The sequence below is a fragment of the Caretta caretta genome, chromosome 3 (assembly GCF_965140235.1).
Source record: "Caretta caretta isolate rCarCar2 chromosome 3, rCarCar1.hap1, whole genome shotgun sequence".
Taxonomy (NCBI): domain Eukaryota; kingdom Metazoa; phylum Chordata; order Testudines; family Cheloniidae; genus Caretta; species Caretta caretta.
In genome coordinates, this window is record NC_134208.1 from 33,715,326 (window position 1) to 33,736,478 (window position 21,153).

Here is a 21,153-nt window from a genome sequence, read left to right on the forward strand (position 1 = left end):
CAGCAGTCACAAAACACATGGTGTGTGTTGGCAGCATCTTGCCTAGGTAGAGGGCTATGGACTGAGGCAATGGCAGGAACCAGGACCTGTGAGGCTGACTGACATTTCCATCTGTAGCTAAGGCTGGTAATTAACAGGAAGGAGTGTGCCTGCAGCATTGCACCATCTGCTAGGGAAACGGCTCAATAAGAAAGGAGCTGGATATCATCTCAGTGGTGGCTCGATCTGGTTCCGACATGAGGCTGGGCATCTGTTAGCTGAGGAGATAGGCTATTAGGAAATTCGACTGGGAATGAACAACATGGAAAGAGCACTCTGACCTAGCCCATAAAAGCATCTCTTCAGAAATGGTGTCTTTTTATCTTACTTACACAAGTCTTCTGAAAATGGTTTGCCGAGGGACCATTATGGATCTGTTTGAAGTAACACAATGGTTTCAAAAATGCTCTTTTATTCCAACATGAAATTCTTGAAATCAGGATACAGCTGTAATCTTTTGACAATAGAGCTAATTTCAGAGTGAGGATATGAGGTTAAATTCCTTCTTTTTTGGGGGGGGTGGGGGTGGGAGGAAACAAAATTAACATTTAACTGTTGTACACTTCAGCTAAGAACACAGTCATCTACAATGCACTGATCAAAACATAAAATGTAGGCACATACAGTGCATGCCAGATTTAAAAATCCATGGGTATGTTTTTGCGTAATATTGCTAGTTTACAGAAAACCCTTTTTGGTGAGATGAACTTAACTCATTGAGGGTTTTGAGAGCAAGATTTTCAGGGGAAAAGGTTCTACTTCTGGCTTCACAATAGTTTAGCATTTGGAATAAAGACAATGCACATGCTTAGTTGTATAATTAAAAACATTCAACATGTAAATATATTATTAATAGTTATTCAAAAACAATAAAATGTAGCACTTTGAGTTTGACATATGACAGCCCTGCGGCCTGTACGGAAATATGAAGCAGACAAAGGCAGTGTGAGACACCCCACACACTCCTGCCACATCTTTGGGATGGATGCAGTCAGTCTTCAAGTCTTTTTCATCCTTTGCCCAAAAGACTTCCAGCAAGGGTGCAAAGCGTGGCAGTGGTTTGTGGTGTTATTATGATGATTTATATTACAGCAGTGTTGGGAGGTCAAAATCAGAGCCCCACTGGGTTAGGTGCAGTACATACACATAGTAAGTGACAGTCCCAGCCCAAGGAGGTGACCTTTTAAACAGATGACAAAGAGAAGGGAAAAGGAAGTATTATTACAAAACTGAGCTTAGACCACCAACTGATTTTAAACCAGCAGCTTTCTGAATAGCATGAGACAGCAACAACTTTCTGTCACTACCCAGACAGAATGGTTGGGCATTTAGAACCAAGAAATGAAAATCCATATCCCATTAGCAAAATTGGAAACCATCCACTCCCTTGTATTTTAAATAACTTTTACCAAGAGGTAAAATTGTTTTTCCCCATCTTAACTATTTTTATTTATAACTTTTATTTCTCTATGTTTTTAAATAATTTTGTACCACCTAATATATAATTGAAATGATCATTGGACAATCAAAAGGGAGGTGGGGGAGCCAAAATTAACTAGACTGGACTTTTGCTCTTCTCACAGAATTGTCACATAATTTGGAATAACTGGCTGGAGGAGGACTAGGACTTCAGAATTGCTACATTCTAATTTTTAAGTCAGGTGCACAGGCAAGGTTCCTCCCTTCAGAATAATATATCATTACTGTGTCCTGAATCCAGTGCTATAATTTCTCAGTGTTTATAAGCAGTACGAATAAGATTGAGACTTTCTGTTTTGCCCTGAATAGTCAAGTTCCTTCCTTAGTTCTCCCTTGTTCTAGAGGGTGGGAAATAATCTGCTACTGGCTCATACTAGCAAGCAATTACTTGCCCCAGACTAAACTGCCCAGGGGATTGGAGATCAAGCCAAGGCTCCATCCCAATTGTTGTAGCTTTCAGCCCATTACCTACTCACAGAGGAAGTAGTGGCCCCACAGAACCTGCTCTCTTCTTTGCACATAGATAGACCAATGAAGTGTTGCAACCACACAGTGTCTGACTAAACAATTATCTGTGACAGACTACATGGGGTGAAAGACTGAGGGAGGTCACAGTAAACTTGGGCAGGCCACAGAACTTTTTGCAGCTATTTTTGTAAGTGCCTCCCCATGGGGAGCTGAACACAGTTAAATAGCTTATGGGTTATTCTTCTTCTGAGGACCTTTGTACTCATGGAAGCAAAGGCAGACTCTCCTAGTGGTAAAAACTGGCCGTAGGCAGCCACAGAAGCAATTTTTGCAAACCTCTGGCTAATTGAGCAAATATACTATTGACTGAGGACTGACAACTGGGGGGCCTAGCTACAGCTGGTGAAATGGGCAAACCTTTTTAGTTTCTCAGATATCTATTTTCCTGCCAGCAGGTTCCTCACCATTCAATCAAGGGCAATATGTCCTCAATCAACAATTTTCATTTTTTTGTGCAACACTGTCCTTTAAAGCTTTCTGCAGCTGCTTGGCAACTGAACTGCTGCCAATAGCCTCAGAGAGCCCTACCCCCTACTGAACATATCAGTAGACTCCCCGAGTTCATTCACTCATGAAAACGTGACATGATCAGAGATGTTCAGATAGGGCTATCAGAGGAAAGGTCTGCAAGATTCATTTGTGTCGGTGAGTGGGGCTTTTTTGGAAGTGAGAGAGGAGGGGAGACAGCTAAGAAATAAGACTCATGACCATTGAATGGAGAAGTTTTTGTGTGCTGACATTGTCACAAGTTTAGATGTGGAGGTAAGGTGGCCCAAGAAGGCTTTGGGGAAATGGAATTTCTGATGAACCCTAAATAATGTGTAATTTAAATACAAAACAATGCAATCTCTCTTTGCATAGGATTTTCTTAGAGACTGTAGGAAAAGAAGGGGGCAAGAGCATGATCCAAATCCAACTGAAAGACTTTCAGTGGGCTTTATGTCTATCCCCAAATGAGTACCCCATAGTGAAAGTGGTTTTAAATATATAGCTGGGATTGTTTTATCTGCCAAGCTAGAAGGTTGAATTTGGTTCCAGGTGATCCTAGCAATCAACTAACTAAAAGTTAACTTAAGATGTCATATAGCTAAGATCTGCTGCTACTCAGCCTGTGGCCAGCCCCCAGTAGATCTATTTCAGCATCCAGTCCCCAGCTGCAAATATTCACTCTCTTTCTATCTAGACACAGGCATCTAGAACCTATGGGTCTGAAATGCCCCCCAGTCTTTCATGAGAGATAAGCCTCAAGAAACATCAATTTAATCAGTGCAATGGACTCTAGGTGGCTTTGGAAACAAAAGATACCATCTGCACTTCACTGAGCGGAACTAGGGACTCCTGATTCATAGACTTATTGGTGCACTGAGCTGATGTGCCAGAAGGAGAGCCACTATTACTATTATTTATTGTTCGGATTGCAGATACACCCACAGTATCCTAGAAGACAACAGTGGCTGTAATGAGGAGCTTACGCTGTAGGGCAAGAGAAGTATGTATCTTCCTGTCCTCACCTACAATGGACGTGTACACACGGCTCGACCTGTGTGTTCAATTAAATGTAAAAGTTAATGGTTCCAGATTCTCTGCCTTAAAAGGTTCAGCTAACAGACACCAATAACAGATCATCTGTGCTTCCATGTTTATAATCCATTACAGACAATAATGGGTTTATCACAAAGAAAGGAGAGGGGAAAACCCTCAGTTAGGACGCATCTGAAACAAAAGTTAGGATTCACAGCAAATGGACTTAGAATTGTGTCTAGTGGGTTAGAATGGCACAAACAATTGTGATGGACAAACTTTAAAGGTCTACACCTGAATGTCTGGCTCCTTGGGATAAACGAAATGTTCTGAACCTTCTTTTAAAAAAAACACCAACACAATTTGGGACAAATTGATCTGACTGGCAATCTCTGCTCGAGGCGGGTATGGGACTGGAGTGTTCTCCAGCTGGCAGAACTATGTGGGAAAAGCTTGCATAGCACTTGGCCCTACTATATCTGGGTCTAGCTAGTGCCATTAGCCACTCATTTTCATGAGCACTAAAGTCACCCATAACATTATGAATAAAAAACCCAAAACAATGTAATAGCTCCAAATATCAGCAATTTATATCTGACCAGCAAGAGGAAAAAGATAATATATGCAAAACTTTAAAATGTGTAAACTCCACACTTTGGGTCCACTACATGCAGAGCAGAGAATTCACATGCATAGCAGCATTTCACTATTCAGAGAAGTATCATGCAATATATATGTACAGAGCCTCAAATGTTATAGAGGCTAAAAAAGGGAAAAATAAAAGCTGAAGGTTTGCTCTGTAGTGGAGGTGCAATGCTGAAAGCTCACAGCATTTGGAACATGTTGAAGTCAGTGTGCGTCTCAATAGTCTTTATAATGAAGAAGAGATATTTTTTCTTTCTTTTGCTTGCTTCAGTTATAGTACTAATTATTTAGTGGTCTTTCAAGCCTTTTGTAATCTCTACTCGAGAAAGCACTGAAAGATATTAATTCTTAGCCATGTGTCTCATAAATGAAGGCCATTCTGCTATATTTAATGACAAGGCTGAGGCAGCAAGATGTCATTTGCTTTTTTCTCGGTTTTTAAATTGCTTTCTAAATGAACTACAGCTGTGAGGGCCAGGTGCTGTGATCCCTTTAGAAAGATCAGGAAATGATGAAATCCAAAATTTCGAAGTGTGATGGATGTCAGCTCCCGATTTGGTGTGTGTGTGAGGTCACCCTCATGCACCTGGTGCTATCTCCACAGCAAAATCACTTTACTGTGGAAAAAAAAAATAGATGCACATGTCGAGTGTGAATGTAACAATATGAGGGTTTATAATTCTCCCTTTGTTTTCTCCTCATCTAGATGAAAATGATAAATATACAGTGTGTGTGCTTCTTGGTGTAGGTGCTGCAGAGTATGAAAAGCAAGTTCTTGGTTAAAATATTAAAGTTGGCTGAGCAGCAAATTGAGCAGCCACCATACAGGAAATTCAACATTAGAAAAATAACAGCTCATTGACTAACTTTACTTAATTAGAAATTGTAGCTGCAAGGTCAAGAACTCTATTAGCTAAAATTTATTATACAAAACAGAGAGAGAAAGGTGCCTGAGCTGTACTACAGCAAGCAGTACCTTTGCCGCCATTATTCCAGGCTATTTATCTGACCCTGTGGTAACTGGATGATATTTAGCAGACCTTTTAAAACTACATTACTGAATTATTATTGCCCTCACAAAATGTATGGCCGAATCCCAGAAATCAGCACAGCCTGAGTAAATGGGATGTATTCTCTGGGAAATTCATACAAAAGGCACAAGGGCTGATTGCCGGAATCCTCAGCTCTAACATTCAGTAGCTGACATGCAGTCAGGTTGCAGCTGCTCCTGCAGAAGATGAGGGGAACTGCAGAAATAGCTAACAACTCACCCCAATTTAAACTCTCCTTTGTGTATCCATATTATGTGTTGGCCCAATAGCCATCCTGACACTAACCGCAACATAGTGACATACTCTGATGGGCCACCAGGGAACTCCATTCCATGACATAAAAGGGGTGTGAAGACCACCTGCATAGATTTTCCATTCTGTAACCCCTATCCTCAAAAGCAGAAAAGGGCAACAAAAATGATTAGGGGTATAGAAAGCTACCATATGAGGAAAGATTAATAAGATTGGGACTTTTCAGTTTGGAAAAGAGACAACTAATGGAAGATATGATAGAGATCTATAAAATCATGACTTGTGTGGAGAAAGTAAGGAAGGAAGTGTTATTTACTCCTCATAACACAAGAATGAAGGGTCACCAAATGAAATTAATAGGCAGCAGATTTAAAACAAAACAAAAGGAAGCATTTTGTCACACAGTCAACCTGTGGAACTATTTGCCAGAGGTTGTTGTGAAGGACAATACTGTAACAGGGTTTTAAAAAGAACTAGATAAGTTCATTGAGGATAGGTCCATCAATGGCTATTAGCCAGGATGGGCAGGGATGGTGTCCTTAGCCTCTGTTTGCCAGAAGCTGGGAATGGGCAACAGGGGATGGATCACTTGATGATTGTCTGTTTTGTTCATTCCCTCTGAAGTGCTTGGCATTGGCCACTGTCGGAAGACAGGATACTGGGCTAGATGGACCATTGGTCTGACTCATTATGGCCAGAAATGTAGCCACTCTGAATTTGATCTCTATCCAGAGCTAATGTTTTGTTTACACAACCAGATATGACAGTGTGTGTTGCGTAGGGAGAGCATTAGGATTGTTAGTACCAGTGCACCTGACCTGCAAAAGCTGTACCTAAACTTTTCCAAAATTAGGGGTATTTGAACCTTGTGGTCTTGTTCAGGGTTAGACACTCAAAAAATGTGGTGCTTAGATTCAGTCCAGATAGGCAGGCAGGAGTTTACATGCTACAAGGAGCTCAGCTCCAACATATGAAGTTCTGAAAACTGGGAAGGGAAACCTCATGAGAACAGGATTTCTCATCTCCACTTACAGTCACAGCAGAATATACTGTACCAGAAGAACAGCCTATTGCAGATATTTTGGCATGGATTCTGGGAAGAAATGGGAAGTAAAAATAATATTTAAAAAAAAATGAACATTAAAACCCCCTAAAGAGGATTTGGCTTGAACTTACTTCTAGAACTGGGCAATAGTTTGAGTAAGTCTCTTCTGATCTTGTTCACTTAGCCATTTAACTGCTGTAAATGTGGTCCCTACCCATGAATGATGCACCAACAGGAGGCTCTTGAACTACTGTGCTGACCAACAGCTGTCCCTAGGAAGAAAGGGACAATTAATTGTAGGTGTAAATGCTAACATTTAGACATATAAGAACCACATAGTCTTTAAGGACAGAAGGGACCATTGTGATTATCTAGCCTTCTGCACATTGCAGGCCACAGAACCTCACCCATCCATTCATGCAATAGGCCCATAACCTCTGGCTGAGTTACTGAAGTCCTCAAATCTAGATTTAAAGACTTCAAGGTACAGACACTCCACCATTTACTCAAGTTCAAATCAGCAAGTTACCTGTGCTCCATGCTGTAAAGGAAGGCAACACGCCCCACCCCCTCCACCCACACCCTGGATCTCTGCCAAACTGACCTGGGGAGAAATTCTTTCCCGATCCCAAATATGGCAACCAGTTAGACCCTGAGCATGTGGGCAAGACCCACCAGGCAGACACCTGGGAAAGAATTCTCTGGAGGAACTCAGAGCCTACCCTCTTTGGTGTCACATTTCCAGTAGTTCAAAATTTAACTTTATATATAAATCTCCAATTGGTTAACTCAGAGACTGCCTGATTGAGACTGCCAGTTGAGACCCCCCCAGTCTTAAAGCTTCCTGGTTCGACTGGGTGTGTGTGTGAAGTTTTCATTGAAGGGTCCTTTCTCAACTGAATACTTGCTTCTGCCATTGTTCTACCAGAACCTGTGTGCATTAACCCCAGGTCTTGCTGCAAAGGCTATTTTTTCCAAAGCTTTTTTTTGTGAATTTGAGATTAATTTGTTTTGTTGAATAGTGGAAGAGTCCCAGAGTTGGTGGAGTTGGGACGATTTCTGTTCCATTCCGCTGTGGTTCTTATACAAAATCCATCACTGTTTCTCTTCTGTGGGTTTCTTTTTTGTTTTGTTTTTATTTCTATTTTAGTCAAAATTTGTATCTTTATTAAATAATCCTTCTTCAGGCACTCAGACCTGTAGAGAGGTGTTCTTTTAAATAAAATCAATAAATACTTGATTTAGATACAGCAGTGCCATTATCTAGCCTCAGAATCCTTTACAGCAATACACTCTAATGATGATCACTTAATGTCCCTGTCCTCCAAATTGTGGCCAGTAGCTATCTCTGAGGTGAAACATGGCAACCACATGACAACAGAAGCAAATTTCACAGCAATGTCTATTGAAAGTCACTGAGGACTTCGAGTAGGCAAAATGTGAGCCAAAGAGTATATTTCCAGGATAGAGAGGAAATTGACTCTGCTCTTGTCTGACAGCACCTTCAATGACACAGAGCACCTTATTACCTGGTGGGACATTAGTTCAATTCTGACTCATAGGCAGGAGTTCTATTTGCTGAATCACTGTTCCCAGCACAATGACAGGAAGGTCTCCCATCCAAGTACTGGCCAGACCTATCAGACTAGGCATTGCAAAACATCTCTTTTACATAATCTAGGATCAATACAGGGTATGCCCAATTACCTCCCCATCCTATGCTGACAGCAGAGATAGTTGTGTACAAGTTCAGGTGTCAGCCCTATGCCACTATGGAATCACCTATATGCTGGGGTGATCTTCCCTAGGCCATTTAGATACCAGAGGTTCTGGTCTTCTAACTTAGGTCCAAATGCTCACCAAACGATGCAATAGAATGATTCCATTAAAATGTTATAATACAGGCAAAACCAAACCATGTTATAACACATTTGGGGCACAACTTGGCCCCAATACAGTCATGATTATTACAGAGCTGACAGGACCTATATTTGTTATCCCTTGCGTTCCAACCTTCCCAAAATCTCCATGAGAAAAGCACATACACGGTACACAAATGGGCACTGAACTAACACCCTAGATCTAAACACTCCTGAATTGTAGGGGTGTTCAAAATCCAAACCATAATTTCCAAATGCCACTTTTAGAAATGAAGTGGCCCCTTGTCTGTACCTAGGGCTAAATTGAAACCCTAGCTCTGAACTTCAGGTGTTTGAAATCCAAATCAAAAGTTTGGTTCTTGAGCCTACTTCGGATTTTCAGTGGGCTCCACTCACAGTTGTGGGAAATGCCTAACGAGCAAATAACATTTTATTAAACCTGCAGATACCATGTATGATGATAAACGTATGGAAAAACTAGCCTTCAGCCTGATTGGAGGAAAATGCAGTTGTAAACCCCTGGGACGTAACTGATTGTTCCAACACAGCTGCACCAAAGCTGCTTCATCCCTCCTCATGTTGCTGCTCTTTAATGGCATTTTTGTAGTTTAAATGACACATGATTTATAATGGTAGTAATTCCTTACAAATTACCTGTTTTTAATAGTTCCAGGTATTTATTGTGTGTCGTGTTTTTGTAATATTACATTCAGGCATAGTTCAGCATAACTAAGTTGAGGTGGGAAAGGGTGCAATCTCTTGTAGACAGGTTTGAATCTATGGTACCAGGGATCAGCTATTTGTTAATTTTATGCAGGCTGTCTAGTTTCTGCATCTCACAGTTTGGGCACAACAGGAGGGGTGGCACTGTTAACTGTTACTCTTTTCACTTACTTTTTTCCCCCAGCTGAACGTAAACATATCATTACACAGTTACACAACACTATATTTAGAGTTCATTTTTAACTATCTATGAGCTAGAAGACTACAGCTTTGCTGAAATACCTGAAACGAACCTGGAAGAACTGTACTGCCCACTAAATTTCAGATGGGAGTAGGTTGTATCAACCCTATAATGTTTCTATCCATGGAATTTTATTTCTGAATCTTACTGCGCTCATTTGATAAAACTGAAGCTGAACTAAAGGAAAATCCTTCATGTGTCATTTCCATGTTGACAATATTGGGAAAATTTTTCCACAGTACTTGACTGTAAGTTGTGCAGTAAGTGGGAACCCATTAGAGTCTGAAGTTCACTACCAGAAACATCAAGGAGCGGTATCAGAAAAAATAATCTAGCTGTATAACACTTTATTATATCCTTCCGTAGTTTATGTAGTTCTGAAACTTTTCTGTGTGTACTGCATTTTTACAAATATAATAACTGTCTCTACGAACAGACAGCAGTCTTTTGTTCTTAGAATTGCTGCAGTATGTTCAAAGGAGATCAATACAATTGTGCTGTCACCTGAAGACTTTATGTTCTTAATCACAGTCCAATTGGCAGAATTATGATCATGCAATGAAATAGATCTCCATATAGCTAAAAGAACCATATTACAGCAATCACCTTTAAGAAGTCAGCATCTACCAACATATCTGAGAATATCACAAATTTCCCCTGTCCTTTGAATAAGAGGTACTATTGTGTCTGCAATAACTGTATGATAATAGTTGGCAAATGTTGACTATTCAGTAGCTTCTGCTGTATTGCACTTTGCTGTTTATCATCAAGGAAATTTACATTTACAAAGTACATTATATGTTATTGTTGATTCCTTCTTAAGGTGCAAAGATATTCTACATAACACTTGACTCTAGTCAGCAAGTATATTAGTATAGGCACTAAATTAATCGCTCATGTAATTCCACTGAACCAAAAGAAATTATACTCTGGATGAATTAACTCTATATCTCTGAGATGCTTCTGTACAAGTATCAGACTTGAATTAGGTGAGAGGCAAACACCTGAGTATTTATGTCTTTCATTTGTTTAGGTGTATACATTTTGAATCTTCTGCTTATGAAAGTCAGAGGCTAATGGTGCTGGTAAGAACCAAATTGGGTTTAATGGGGCAGCTTCTGTACTAGTTTCTTCATACACCTCTGTTCTGCCAATATACGTCAGTTCTGACCTCTCATGTCCTCACAAAGGATGTCCAGTTGTCTAGTCTTGACTCCACTCAAGGAAGTGCTATATACACAGCAGTGGGTACATTGTCTATCATTGGTACTTACTTATATGCCTTACTATCACAGTATCAGAGTGCCTCACCAGCTTTAATGTAGGGAATTGTTATTATCCTCATTTTACAGATAGGAAACTGAGGTCAAGAGGCCCAAATTTTTAAAGGTATTTATACATTGCTCCACTCAGCCTTGCAAGGCTTATGGTCCAGATTTTCAAAAGTATGTATGTGCTTACAGATGCAGATAGGTGCCTAGATGCTTTTGAAAATCCCACAAGGTGCTTATCTGCTATTGAAACCAGTGGGTGTGAGGTGCCTATGTGCTTTTGAAAACCCTGCTAGACACCTATCTGTATCTTTAGGTGCCTAAAAATCTTTGAAAATCTGGCCATAATGGCTAAGATGGCTAAGTCTCATTTTCCCAGCAGACAAACTCCCAAGAAACTAAGTCAATTTTGAAAATGGAACTCAGGCTCCTAAATCATTTTGGTGACTGAAAATTGTGCCCATAGTGATCTGCCCAAGGTCTCACAGGAAGCCTGTGGCACAGCAAGGAATTGCCTCCCAAATCTCAGCCGGGCAGCCTAATGTCTGGCCAACCTTCTTATTACCTCTAGCCCACCTTGAATCAAGTGCTAGTGGAAATCCACCGAGGAAGCTTGTTCGCATGAATTTCCAGTCAGATTTTGCACAGTTAGGGAGTTAGAATAGCTATCTTAATTTATCGGTGCAGAACCAAACCACAGAACCATGGGTCTCTACCTCTGCTCAAAATCCTTCTACTTCCACACTCAGTTGATGTCTGTCAGACTTTCTACAGTCCCACTGTGAAAGCTGTCTCCATAGCTTGTTGTTTCCCCACCAGAGATGGATATCCTTTCCCTTTGAATGTAGACTGCTACATCAGTGTTCCATGTGGATTACTGTAGTTTACATGAGCTGCATATTTCAGCTGTCATGTAATGACAGACTTTTGAAAGTGCATTATAATAAACTACTCAGTCAGAGCCATGCACTTTAAAAGTATGCCTGGGTGCATTCAAACTTCAGGTGAATTAGAATATCAGAGCTAGGGCACTTCCTTTAAGATCGGCCAATGTGAGGAAAGAACTGGGCTGGGGACAGTTCATTGGAGAGTAGGTGTATCATAGATGCAAATATCAGGCCTGAAGCACACTGTGGTGTAGTAGGGGATGGCAGGCTGGGAAGAATGGAATGTGTCTGGGTCACTTCATCATGGAGCAGAGGAAACTAAAGCTAGAAGGGTAGGTCCTGGGTGTTGTATGAGGTCCTGGCCATACACAAGAAGCATCTGCAGTAGAGTGTCTCTGATTATATATGATAATGGACATAGTATTATATGAGTATATGTTCTCAGTCTCTGAGTAAGGGTAGCAAGCTGCAGAGATGTAGGGGCATATGAATTAAGGTCTGAGTTCTGGTTTGGATTTTGTAAGTTTGGATTTCCTTCAGTGTCTCATTTCTATGGAACCTGACTCAAAACCTGGCTTTCTTTAGATTCACAGCTCTGGTTCTGACTGTCCTGAAGGCAGTGTGGGCTTTAGCTTCTATAGGGACTCCTCTGTTTTTCATTGACATTCCTACAAGTACTGTCTCCAGAAACCTTCAAGAGTCCCCCATCAGCTGAAGCAGTTGTAAAGGCAATCAGAGTTACATGCCCACTAGAAAGTAGCAACATCAACCAACATGCAGAATTCAGTATTAAATGAGTTGTGAAAGATCCCTGCTGTAGACAACATATTGCAGGAGATGTGGCAACAGTACGACAATACATAATTCATCATTCAGCAGTGTAGCCATGTTGCTCTCCGAGAATAGTGCCAGTATGTGAAAAGACAAAAAACAAAACAAAAAGCTAGATTAAAAGCATAAGAGATTATAGATATACATAGTCTTGTCATGCTGTGTAAACTGTTGAAACTTGCACATTGGCGATGGCCTGTCTGATAACGGTATTCAGAAATAATATTAGGGGTGGTATGCAAATTCTACGGCCAATTTAGTCACTCAAGCAAGGCTAGAAATCTCCTGGTTAAGGCTGCAATGGGATATAACTTGCCACAAGATGAGCTGATTGGAACTCTGCTAAGTATATGCTTCAGTGAGTTCTGGAGCAGGCAAAAGCTGTGCATGCATTCATAGGGAATACAAGCTGGGCAAGGCACTTGCCGAACACTGGAGATTTTTGGAATTTAAGAGCGGATTGCTCTCTTCTCCCACTTTTTCAAAGGTAGCTCCAGCAATCTGTGTTAAATGCCTAAAAGCCATGCACTGTGTTGTGGCACAGAGATGAGCAGAACACCACTGCTGCAAGACTGGCAGATGGCATCGTCCTCTGGCTGACTGCAGAGTTCAAAAAGAGTGAAATCTTCACCAATGGAAAAAATAAAACCAGTCTGTGCTAGAAGCCTTAAAAAATGGGGGGTGGGGGTGGGGATAGTTCCACAGGGTTTAATTAAAGGAAAGCGTTCCCACTCGCAGTGTGATATGTAATAAGCACTCAGGAACAGACTGGCTCAGCCCACTTTTTAGCTGAATAAGCAGGCAGCTCAATCTGAGTCTGCTCAGGCTTCCGTACAGCCTCCTCTGTTAACCATCTGAAGAGACCACAAAGAACCCATCTCAGGAGCTCAAGCCTATGCAGTACTCGGATAGCACCTTGGAGCAGATGTTATTCAGGGGTGGGCCTGAGCTTTAAAGTTCCAACCTGGATCGGATCAGCCACGCTGTTTAAGAGGTGTGTAGATCTGGGGTTTAATTATAGGCCATCTCTGCACCCCAGCCGGAAAGGGCTCACAGAGGTATGAGCCCTGCATCTCTGAAATTGCATAACTCTGCCATAACTCTCTCGGATTGGGTCCTCTGTTCTTTGCTATAACTTGTGCACCAGGGAAGGGCCAAACCTAAGTTGTGCAAACAAAGCCCCAGAGATAGTTAAAGTGCAGAGAGATGGCTGGGTTGGGACACGAGCTGGAGAAATAGCTTACAAAAGCATTCACAGATGCTTCTTCCAATTTTAAAAAGAATTTGCTTCACGTATGTTCAGGTTCATTTTCTGTGAATACACTAGAAAACAAGTTTATTGTTCCTATTCTGGCGGGGTGAGTTTCACCCCAGTGCAGAGGACAACATGCAGCCTATGCGACAATTAAGTCCCCCTAAAGTCTTATTAGTGGGACCCTGGCATTCTGCATACCTTGTATATACAGTACATAATGAACACAGTAATACAGTATATAATGACTTGAAATGTTTGTTCATATATATACATAATAGAAACAATCTTTTAATAATTTCTGGTCCCCCCTCCACCCCTCCCGCCCTTTTCCTCTGTATCTTTTTGTGAAGTGGTAAGTATTTGTTCATTTTTGAATGACTTTTTGTTCAGGAAATTAAGGGAAAATTCAGATTAATACACATTTAAAATCCAGAAGACCAACTTCACTTATCATTAAGTAGCAAGTGGCTCATCTGCCCCAAAATACCTCAGCTAGTTAGCTTGCATACTTGGTCGATCCAGTCAGTTTACTACCTTGTATCTATCTGCCAAACCTAGCTGGGTTTCAGATGGCGCCTTTGCTCTCTCATTTAAAGATGAACTTTGATCTAAGCCCCACGCCATCCCCTTAACAGTTTTGAAAAAAAGAAGTGTTACAATGTATATTAAATCATGCTATATTAGTCTGAATTAGACATAAAGTGAAATGCCATCTCAAGAAATGTGCCAGAGAGTGTTTCCTTCATGTAACGACCCCCGCAATGGGTTGGAATAGAACATTTCATCCACAGTCACAAACTCCCCACAGTGGAATCCTAGGAGAACAGAATGGTGCTTTTCACATTCAAGTTATTGCTAGCTGCCTTGGAAGTAAGAGTAGCACCATACTTTAGCAACTGTTGTAGAGCTGTACAAGGCCTGCTGGATGGGGATCATATGGCTGACATGAACTACGTTCAGCAGGTTGCATTCACAAGGGCAAGGGCGGTGGATGAAACTTCCCACGGGGGAGGCTAGCTCCTTGTCCTGCCTCTTCCACCCACAGCCCCGCCCACACTCCACCCGTGTTCCATCCCAGGCCCCAGCTCACCCACCGCTGACTCACCGCTCACCTCTTCATCCCCCGCCACGAAGTTCCCCCCTCGACTCACCTCCTCCCCTGCCTGCCTGCCACTTGCCCACCTGTTGCTCGCCTCCTCACCGCCCCTGCCAGACCCCCTCTCTGCTTGCCACGAGACACCCCGCCCACACCTGCCCTGTAGTTGGCTCACAGCTCACTTCTTCACCCCACTCTCCCATGAGAGCCTCTCCCCTTTTCTCCTTAAAGCACTGATAACATTCCCCAAGGGAACTGAAGAGGCAACACCTATAGATCAATTGCCAGATGGATTCTCCTCTGTGTGGCAGGGAGTTCAATGTACACTGAATAGAGAGAGATGAAAAGCCGGGCAACCTGCGCCAAACTGAAGCCTAATCTCTCCTTTTGAAAAAGTGTTTGTCATTGACAGCCTGCATTAAGGCAGTAGTTTAATAACCTTCTTACACAGAATTCCCTGCCAGACTCGTTTACTTAAACCGGGTTTGAATAAAATGACTAGATCAAGAAATAAACTCACTGGCTATGTCAGCCCCTCCTTGAGCGTGGTTAGTCAAAAATACTTCAGAGAATAACTGACCGGTTGTTTGGAAACTGTTTTTAACTCCAATAACACATTTTTCTAATATATAAAACCCAGCTGATTGTGGCCAAAGGCTTCCTGGGCATTGGCAAATGCCTGTTAAATGGCTTCATTACCACTGTAATGGCCCTTTAACAGTTTCAGTGAGCTGCTACTAGGTCTCTGGAAGGCTTTTTCACTTCTGTAAAGTTGAGATTCCCCTCACCTCGCCTCACCTCCTCATTCCCCTGCCTGCCGCTGGCATCCTCTCTCATAGACACACAGCCCACACCTCGCGGGGATGGGGGGTGAGGAGGAGGGATGTGGCCGGCTGCTGAGGGAATTTCCGAAGTGGGGAAGGTGGTGAGGTAGGGGAGAGGAGGAAGACTCACCAGGCAGCAGCAGCTGGCCATGGGAGCCTCCAGAAAAGGTCAGAGGCGGGACGGGGCACACGGCCCAGGTGGCAGACGGCAGGGACAGCTGTGCTAGGTCAGGCACAGCCTCCCCTTGCCTATTATACCCGCTGCCCATGCACAAGGGTCACAGAGAGATCCAAGTGAGTGTAGAACCAAAACCTCCAGGAAGTCCCTTGTTACAGCACCTCCAAACCCTAAGGGTGGGATGGTCTTCTGCCTCCTTTTCTGAGGCCCAGATACAGGAAAGAATTCCTATTCAGGTAGAGCGCTTAAGCATGTATTTAAGTCTAACTGAAATCAACAGGACCTTTGTAAATGAGGAAAGTTAAGTCTTTTCCTGAATTGAAGCCTGAATGTTCAAGGGGGTGCAAAGTGTCTTCTCCTCCCATAGCTGATCTTTGGCATGCCACTCCTTGTTTCCCCAGTTCTTCTAGGAGAGGGGCGGATTCTCTCCCTTTCCCTCCACCCAAAACCATACATAAAGGGCAACAGCAGGTGGGAGTCAGTCTCGTTTTACTACTAGTGGTGTTTGTACTCAGCAGCAAGCGTAGTATCCCATAAGTCTAGGATTTCAGGAGCTCACATACCCCTTATGGACCTGTAGCAGCCACCAGATAGGGATTTCGGAGTGCCTCTCCTAACGCATGTTTGCAGTAATACTTGCTAATGAATCTCTGGGGTTTCTCTGGCTAAGCAGCTCTATGGATGATGATTATCATCATTATTTATTATTTGTATTCTGGTAGCATCTAGGGGTCTCAACTGAGGTCGAGCTCCCATTGTGCAAAAACAGAGCGAGAGCCAGTCCCTGTCCTGAAATACTTAGTATCTGGTTGGAAGGGGAAACAGAGGCCCAAAGACATGAAGTGATTTGCTCAAGCGCACATACCAGGTCAATCTCCTGAGTCCAGTCCTGTGACCTCTCCCCTGGACTACACTTGTCTCAGTTATATGGTGTAACCTATGCCTACTCAGTCTGAGAGCTGCTGACAGCAGGACTAGGTTGATCCTTCTGCTACATCTGGTGCACAGGGCCTCCAGCCTCCATTAGAAATTGGATTTACTGAGAAGAGTGTAGGCTTAGAGAGGGAAAGACCCTACCTGACACCTCTTTGAAGATATCCAGGGGATGAAGCAGTTACCTGGCAACACCCTGAAGACCCAGGCTAAAGGGCAGGAGACTTGTTTTATTATTGCCTGAAAATCTACCAGGGACAAATAGAAAGAAGCATGGTTTATTGTGTCTCCTGAAGGAGGTGCTCCTCTGACAGCGCACCGTCTTCCCAATATTGCATCCCACTGTTCATATGTAATGAGAGCCCAGTCCTTCTCAGAGATCAGTAAGTGAAACCCACAGATCCAGACACAGAGCTCCAGTCATCAGCGTGATCTTAGCATAGGAAACAAGAACCTGATTTCACAACAGTAGCGTTTATACAGACTTTACACAGGTGTAAAGGACTGAACAAGATGCAACCCAGAGGAGAATCAGGTCTGTTACCATTTCCAAGGGGAAAATGTTATCATCATTAAAACTTCCACATTCTCCAATGGGGACAAAGCAGGTACCACAGTTTAACTGTGGCAACTTCTTTGTGTATCTGTATGTATCTGGGGAGCTGATAATTCCTCCATAGCTTAATTGCATCAGGCTTTTTTGTCTGTTCATACAGAGGCAACATAAACACATTCATTGTGGAGATTTCCACTAGGCAGAAGACACGCAAAAGTTAGTGCTGCACCACACCCTGACTAAAGCAGGGACAGATTGCCACTTGCTTTGTGATAATTTGGTATGGATGATATACCCAGGGTGAGATCCAGACTAATGAGTAGTTGTGTCCCCCTGCTCTCTAACCTGGTGTGCCTTTTTCACTGCTTCGCTGCTGTAACCACCAGTCCTGGTCTGCTCACAAACAGCCTCCAGTATGTGAGTTACTCCCAGCTGTGTCTGTGTGAGTTGCAGCCAACCAGTCTCAGATTGGCTTTTTATTGCAGGGTGACCCTAACACACTCGCAGACCTAGCTTTCCTCCCAGAAATGTATATTTTGTACTGCCCAGTCCTTTCCTGGACAATGCAAGCTTATATAAATTTTTTCATTTAATTATAAAAATGATAGGCATACTGTTGCTGTCCCAAATAGAGTTTCCTAAACACTTAAATTCAAACACACTGGCTTAGATAAAAAAGTAAAACAAGTTTATTAACTACAAAGAGAGAGATTTTAAGTGAACACAAGTAATGAGGCATAAAAGTCAGAATTGGTTACCAGAAAAATAAAGGTAAAACACAAGTAATGTCTAACTTAACAAATTAGGGCAAATTCAAAGCAAAGTCTCTCTGACCACATGTTTCAGTAGTTTTACTGGCTGAATTTCTTTCAGTCAGGATCCCTTCCCCCGTCCAGTGCTGCTTCCTTTGTTCTTCAGCTATTGTGAATGCCGTGGCCAGAAAAAAGGAAGGAATCCTTTGGGTGCGTCTGGCCGTCTATTTTATAGTCTTCTCCCTCTTTTGAGAAGCATCTCCTACTGGGAACTTGGTGACAATCAGAATGTGTGGATGGGAACGTAATGCTGTTTCTTTTCTAAGATGGAGATTTTTCACCCATGTTCCCTTTGCTGCCAGTGAATAGCCACTTAGCAGGTGATGGCCCATTTGACCTTGACCTCCTTCAGTGAGGAACTGGTTTGGCTGCTCCCCAAGCTTAATATATGTCTTAGAAACACCACACAATGGAATCTTATAACTTTACACACAATGTCGCCACACATATAGTATCAGGACCTGTGAATTATGCATTTTCAAATGATACCTCACAAGGCATACTTTGTACAAAGATTATTATAACAGTAAGCACGGGGTGAATATGGGCGTACAGCCCGTCACAGTGTGGCCAGGTGGTGAACCACGAAGTGCAGGCCATGCAAAAGAATCTCAGCAATGTGCTCTCATCTTCAGTGAGCTGTCTCTTTTGTAGCCAGATGTCCCATTGACAGCGCAGAGGAGGAGCTGGCTCAGCTGCAGGTGGGTAAGGTGGAGACTTGTGACAGCCTTAGGACTGTCAGTAGAAGGCGGAGCAGGTCCCGCACAGTCTTAAATCAGTCAGTGATCTTCCCAAAACTCAAGAGACTCCACAGCCCTGGGCTGCATGCATTGCAAGGGCTGTAGGGGGACCATGAACAAGCCATGACTTTTACACGCTGTCCCAGGAACCAACGTTCAGCCCTGGTGCTCTTTTTGCATTTTGACAGCTAGCTCTGCAATTAATAATGCCAGGAACGTGGATGAAAAGTGGGAAAAGCACTGACATTGGGCTTCTTAGAGTCCAAAGACTGGTTCTGTCAATGGATCCATGAGCAGTGCCAACAGCGAACAATATTTGACTTCTGTGACATAGCTACTTTTCCAACTGTCCTGGGACTTATCAGTTGTACACACATCCCTCTCTGTGCACCTGCACAGGATATGGGCACAAATCAAGGACAGGAATTCTTTCTGTTCCCTAAATATGCAGGTGTGTGCAATGACAAATGTCAGCTCTAAATTTACAGAAGTATTCATGATGCACACACACTCAGACAATCTGCCCTCTGCCAGCTGTCTGAAATGGTTTCCTTGCTGACAGAGGCATGGTAAGTACATTTTGTGGGCAGATCTGATGGAGGATTACGCTATAGCCCTCTCAAAAATGTATAAAATATTTGTTCTGTTGTATCCTACAAAACATAGCCATGAACCAGCTTTAATTGGGTGGGGGGAGGGAATCTACTGAACCTAAATATGACTGAGGGAAAAGAGACACTTATTTTACTTATGCAGACATCAGATGGACAATGAAAAGAAAAGCAATGATTAGTGGCTCAGAATTGTGCAGGCAAGTTCTCCTCAGTATTTACAGCACAGCGTAAACATGAGCTTTTCTCATCACCAAAGTAAAGTGAGCAACATGGAGAGACTACATCAGGTTTAAAAACAAATAGAAGCCCATAAAACAGCCCAAAATATAAGCCAACAAAGGAGAGCCACGACGAATTAGCAATCATCAGACACAATCAAACAGAAACCCGGACGCTCCCATATTATCCTCATCTGATTCCATGCGATTGCTTCTAAATGTACTTTTAGGGTTTGGGGTTTTGTTATGGCTCTAATCCCACAAAACAGAAACATCATCCTCCGTGATCTCTGACTAAGCACACACCAAAGAATTCTGAACTAAAGTTGTAAAAATAGATTTATTATATATTATATTTTATTATATTTATTACTATATTATATATTATTATAGTATATTATTTTATATATATTATTATATTATAAATCAATACGTAGTTAGATATAATTTTGAACACTGACTGAACATTTGTTTGTCATTGCATTTGTATTTTTGTTAATAAATGTGTCAAGATGTAAGTATAGGAATGGGAGTGGCCCCTTTATAAATAGGGTGCGGCACTTGATGGACAATGCTTTAGAAGTGGGCTGTGAGCAGAACGTATTGTGTTCGAGGGATCTGTCGGTGTGCAGCTCCAGAGCAGGAAAGACCCAACCTGTGTGAAGCTCCCTAAAATGATCACGACGCTAACAATATTAAAGCGATCTTTCAGGATGACAAAGCATCATCATTGAGGATCTAAACACAGCAAAATGGTGATGTGCTGCCGATGTTTTAACATGTGGGTTCCCCACAAACCATTTTTCATTCAGGTGGTGATAACTGCACATGTGCCAGGGATGGGTTTGCTCTCAGAGTGGGGAGGGAAGATTTTTGGAATTTATGCCTTTATTTTCAATTTATTTTGGAATTTATGCCTTTATTATGACAAAAACACTTTATTAGAACCATAGGCAAGCTAAGAGGCAACACAGCTTGGCAGAATTTACTTTCTAAGTTCACATTTCAGGAAAAGATTTTACTTTGATCCTGAGAAATATCCAGTGATATTTATGTTTAGCCCGGTGTTCGACTGTATGATTTGAATTGGAGGATGAGGGTGAAGACCCTGGATACCGCAAAATGAAGATGTGACTGCAGCACAAGTAGGCATACCTGTGCTAGCTTTAATCTAGCTGGCCTGGGTAATAATGGTAGTGAGGACATAACAGCATTGGCTTTGGCACGAGCCAGGTGCCCCAGTACAAGCCCAGTAGGGATTCTGTGTAAATACTCGGGTTGCTGGCTTGCATTGGGGTTCCTGCCACTGTGTCTTCCCTGCTACTGTTGCCTGTAGTAGCTAGATCAAAGCTAGCATAGATATGCCTACCCAAGCTGTGATCACACCTTCATTTGTGGTGTGGATGTACCCCAAGTCAGATCCTCCTCCAGAAATATTTTTGAAAATAGTTACCTTTGGTGCAGGCTGGTTCATTCTAAAGTCAAGAAAAAGTTCTTAAGAACCATTTGGAGCCCTAGAGTGGTAACTCATCT

The 21,153-nt window shown here is 42.3% G+C and overlaps 1 long non-coding RNA gene across 2 annotated transcripts in view; it reads right to left on the minus strand.

Moving 5' to 3' along the window:
• Window positions 1-941: 941 nt before the first annotated feature.
• Window positions 942-21,153, minus strand: part of LOC125634543 (uncharacterized) — a 101,900-nt gene continuing 81,688 nt past the window's right edge. Inside the window, exons 4-5 of one of the 2 annotated variants that reach the window (XR_012667563.1) lie at window positions 6,693-6,833; window positions 942-1,219 (exon numbers count right to left, since the gene is read on the minus strand). This is a non-coding gene — a long non-coding RNA (uncharacterized LOC125634543). Of the gene's footprint in view, window positions 1,220-6,692; window positions 6,834-17,902; window positions 18,888-21,153 lie in introns of those variants that run through there. The other variant, XR_007355959.2, reaches the window with a different exon arrangement.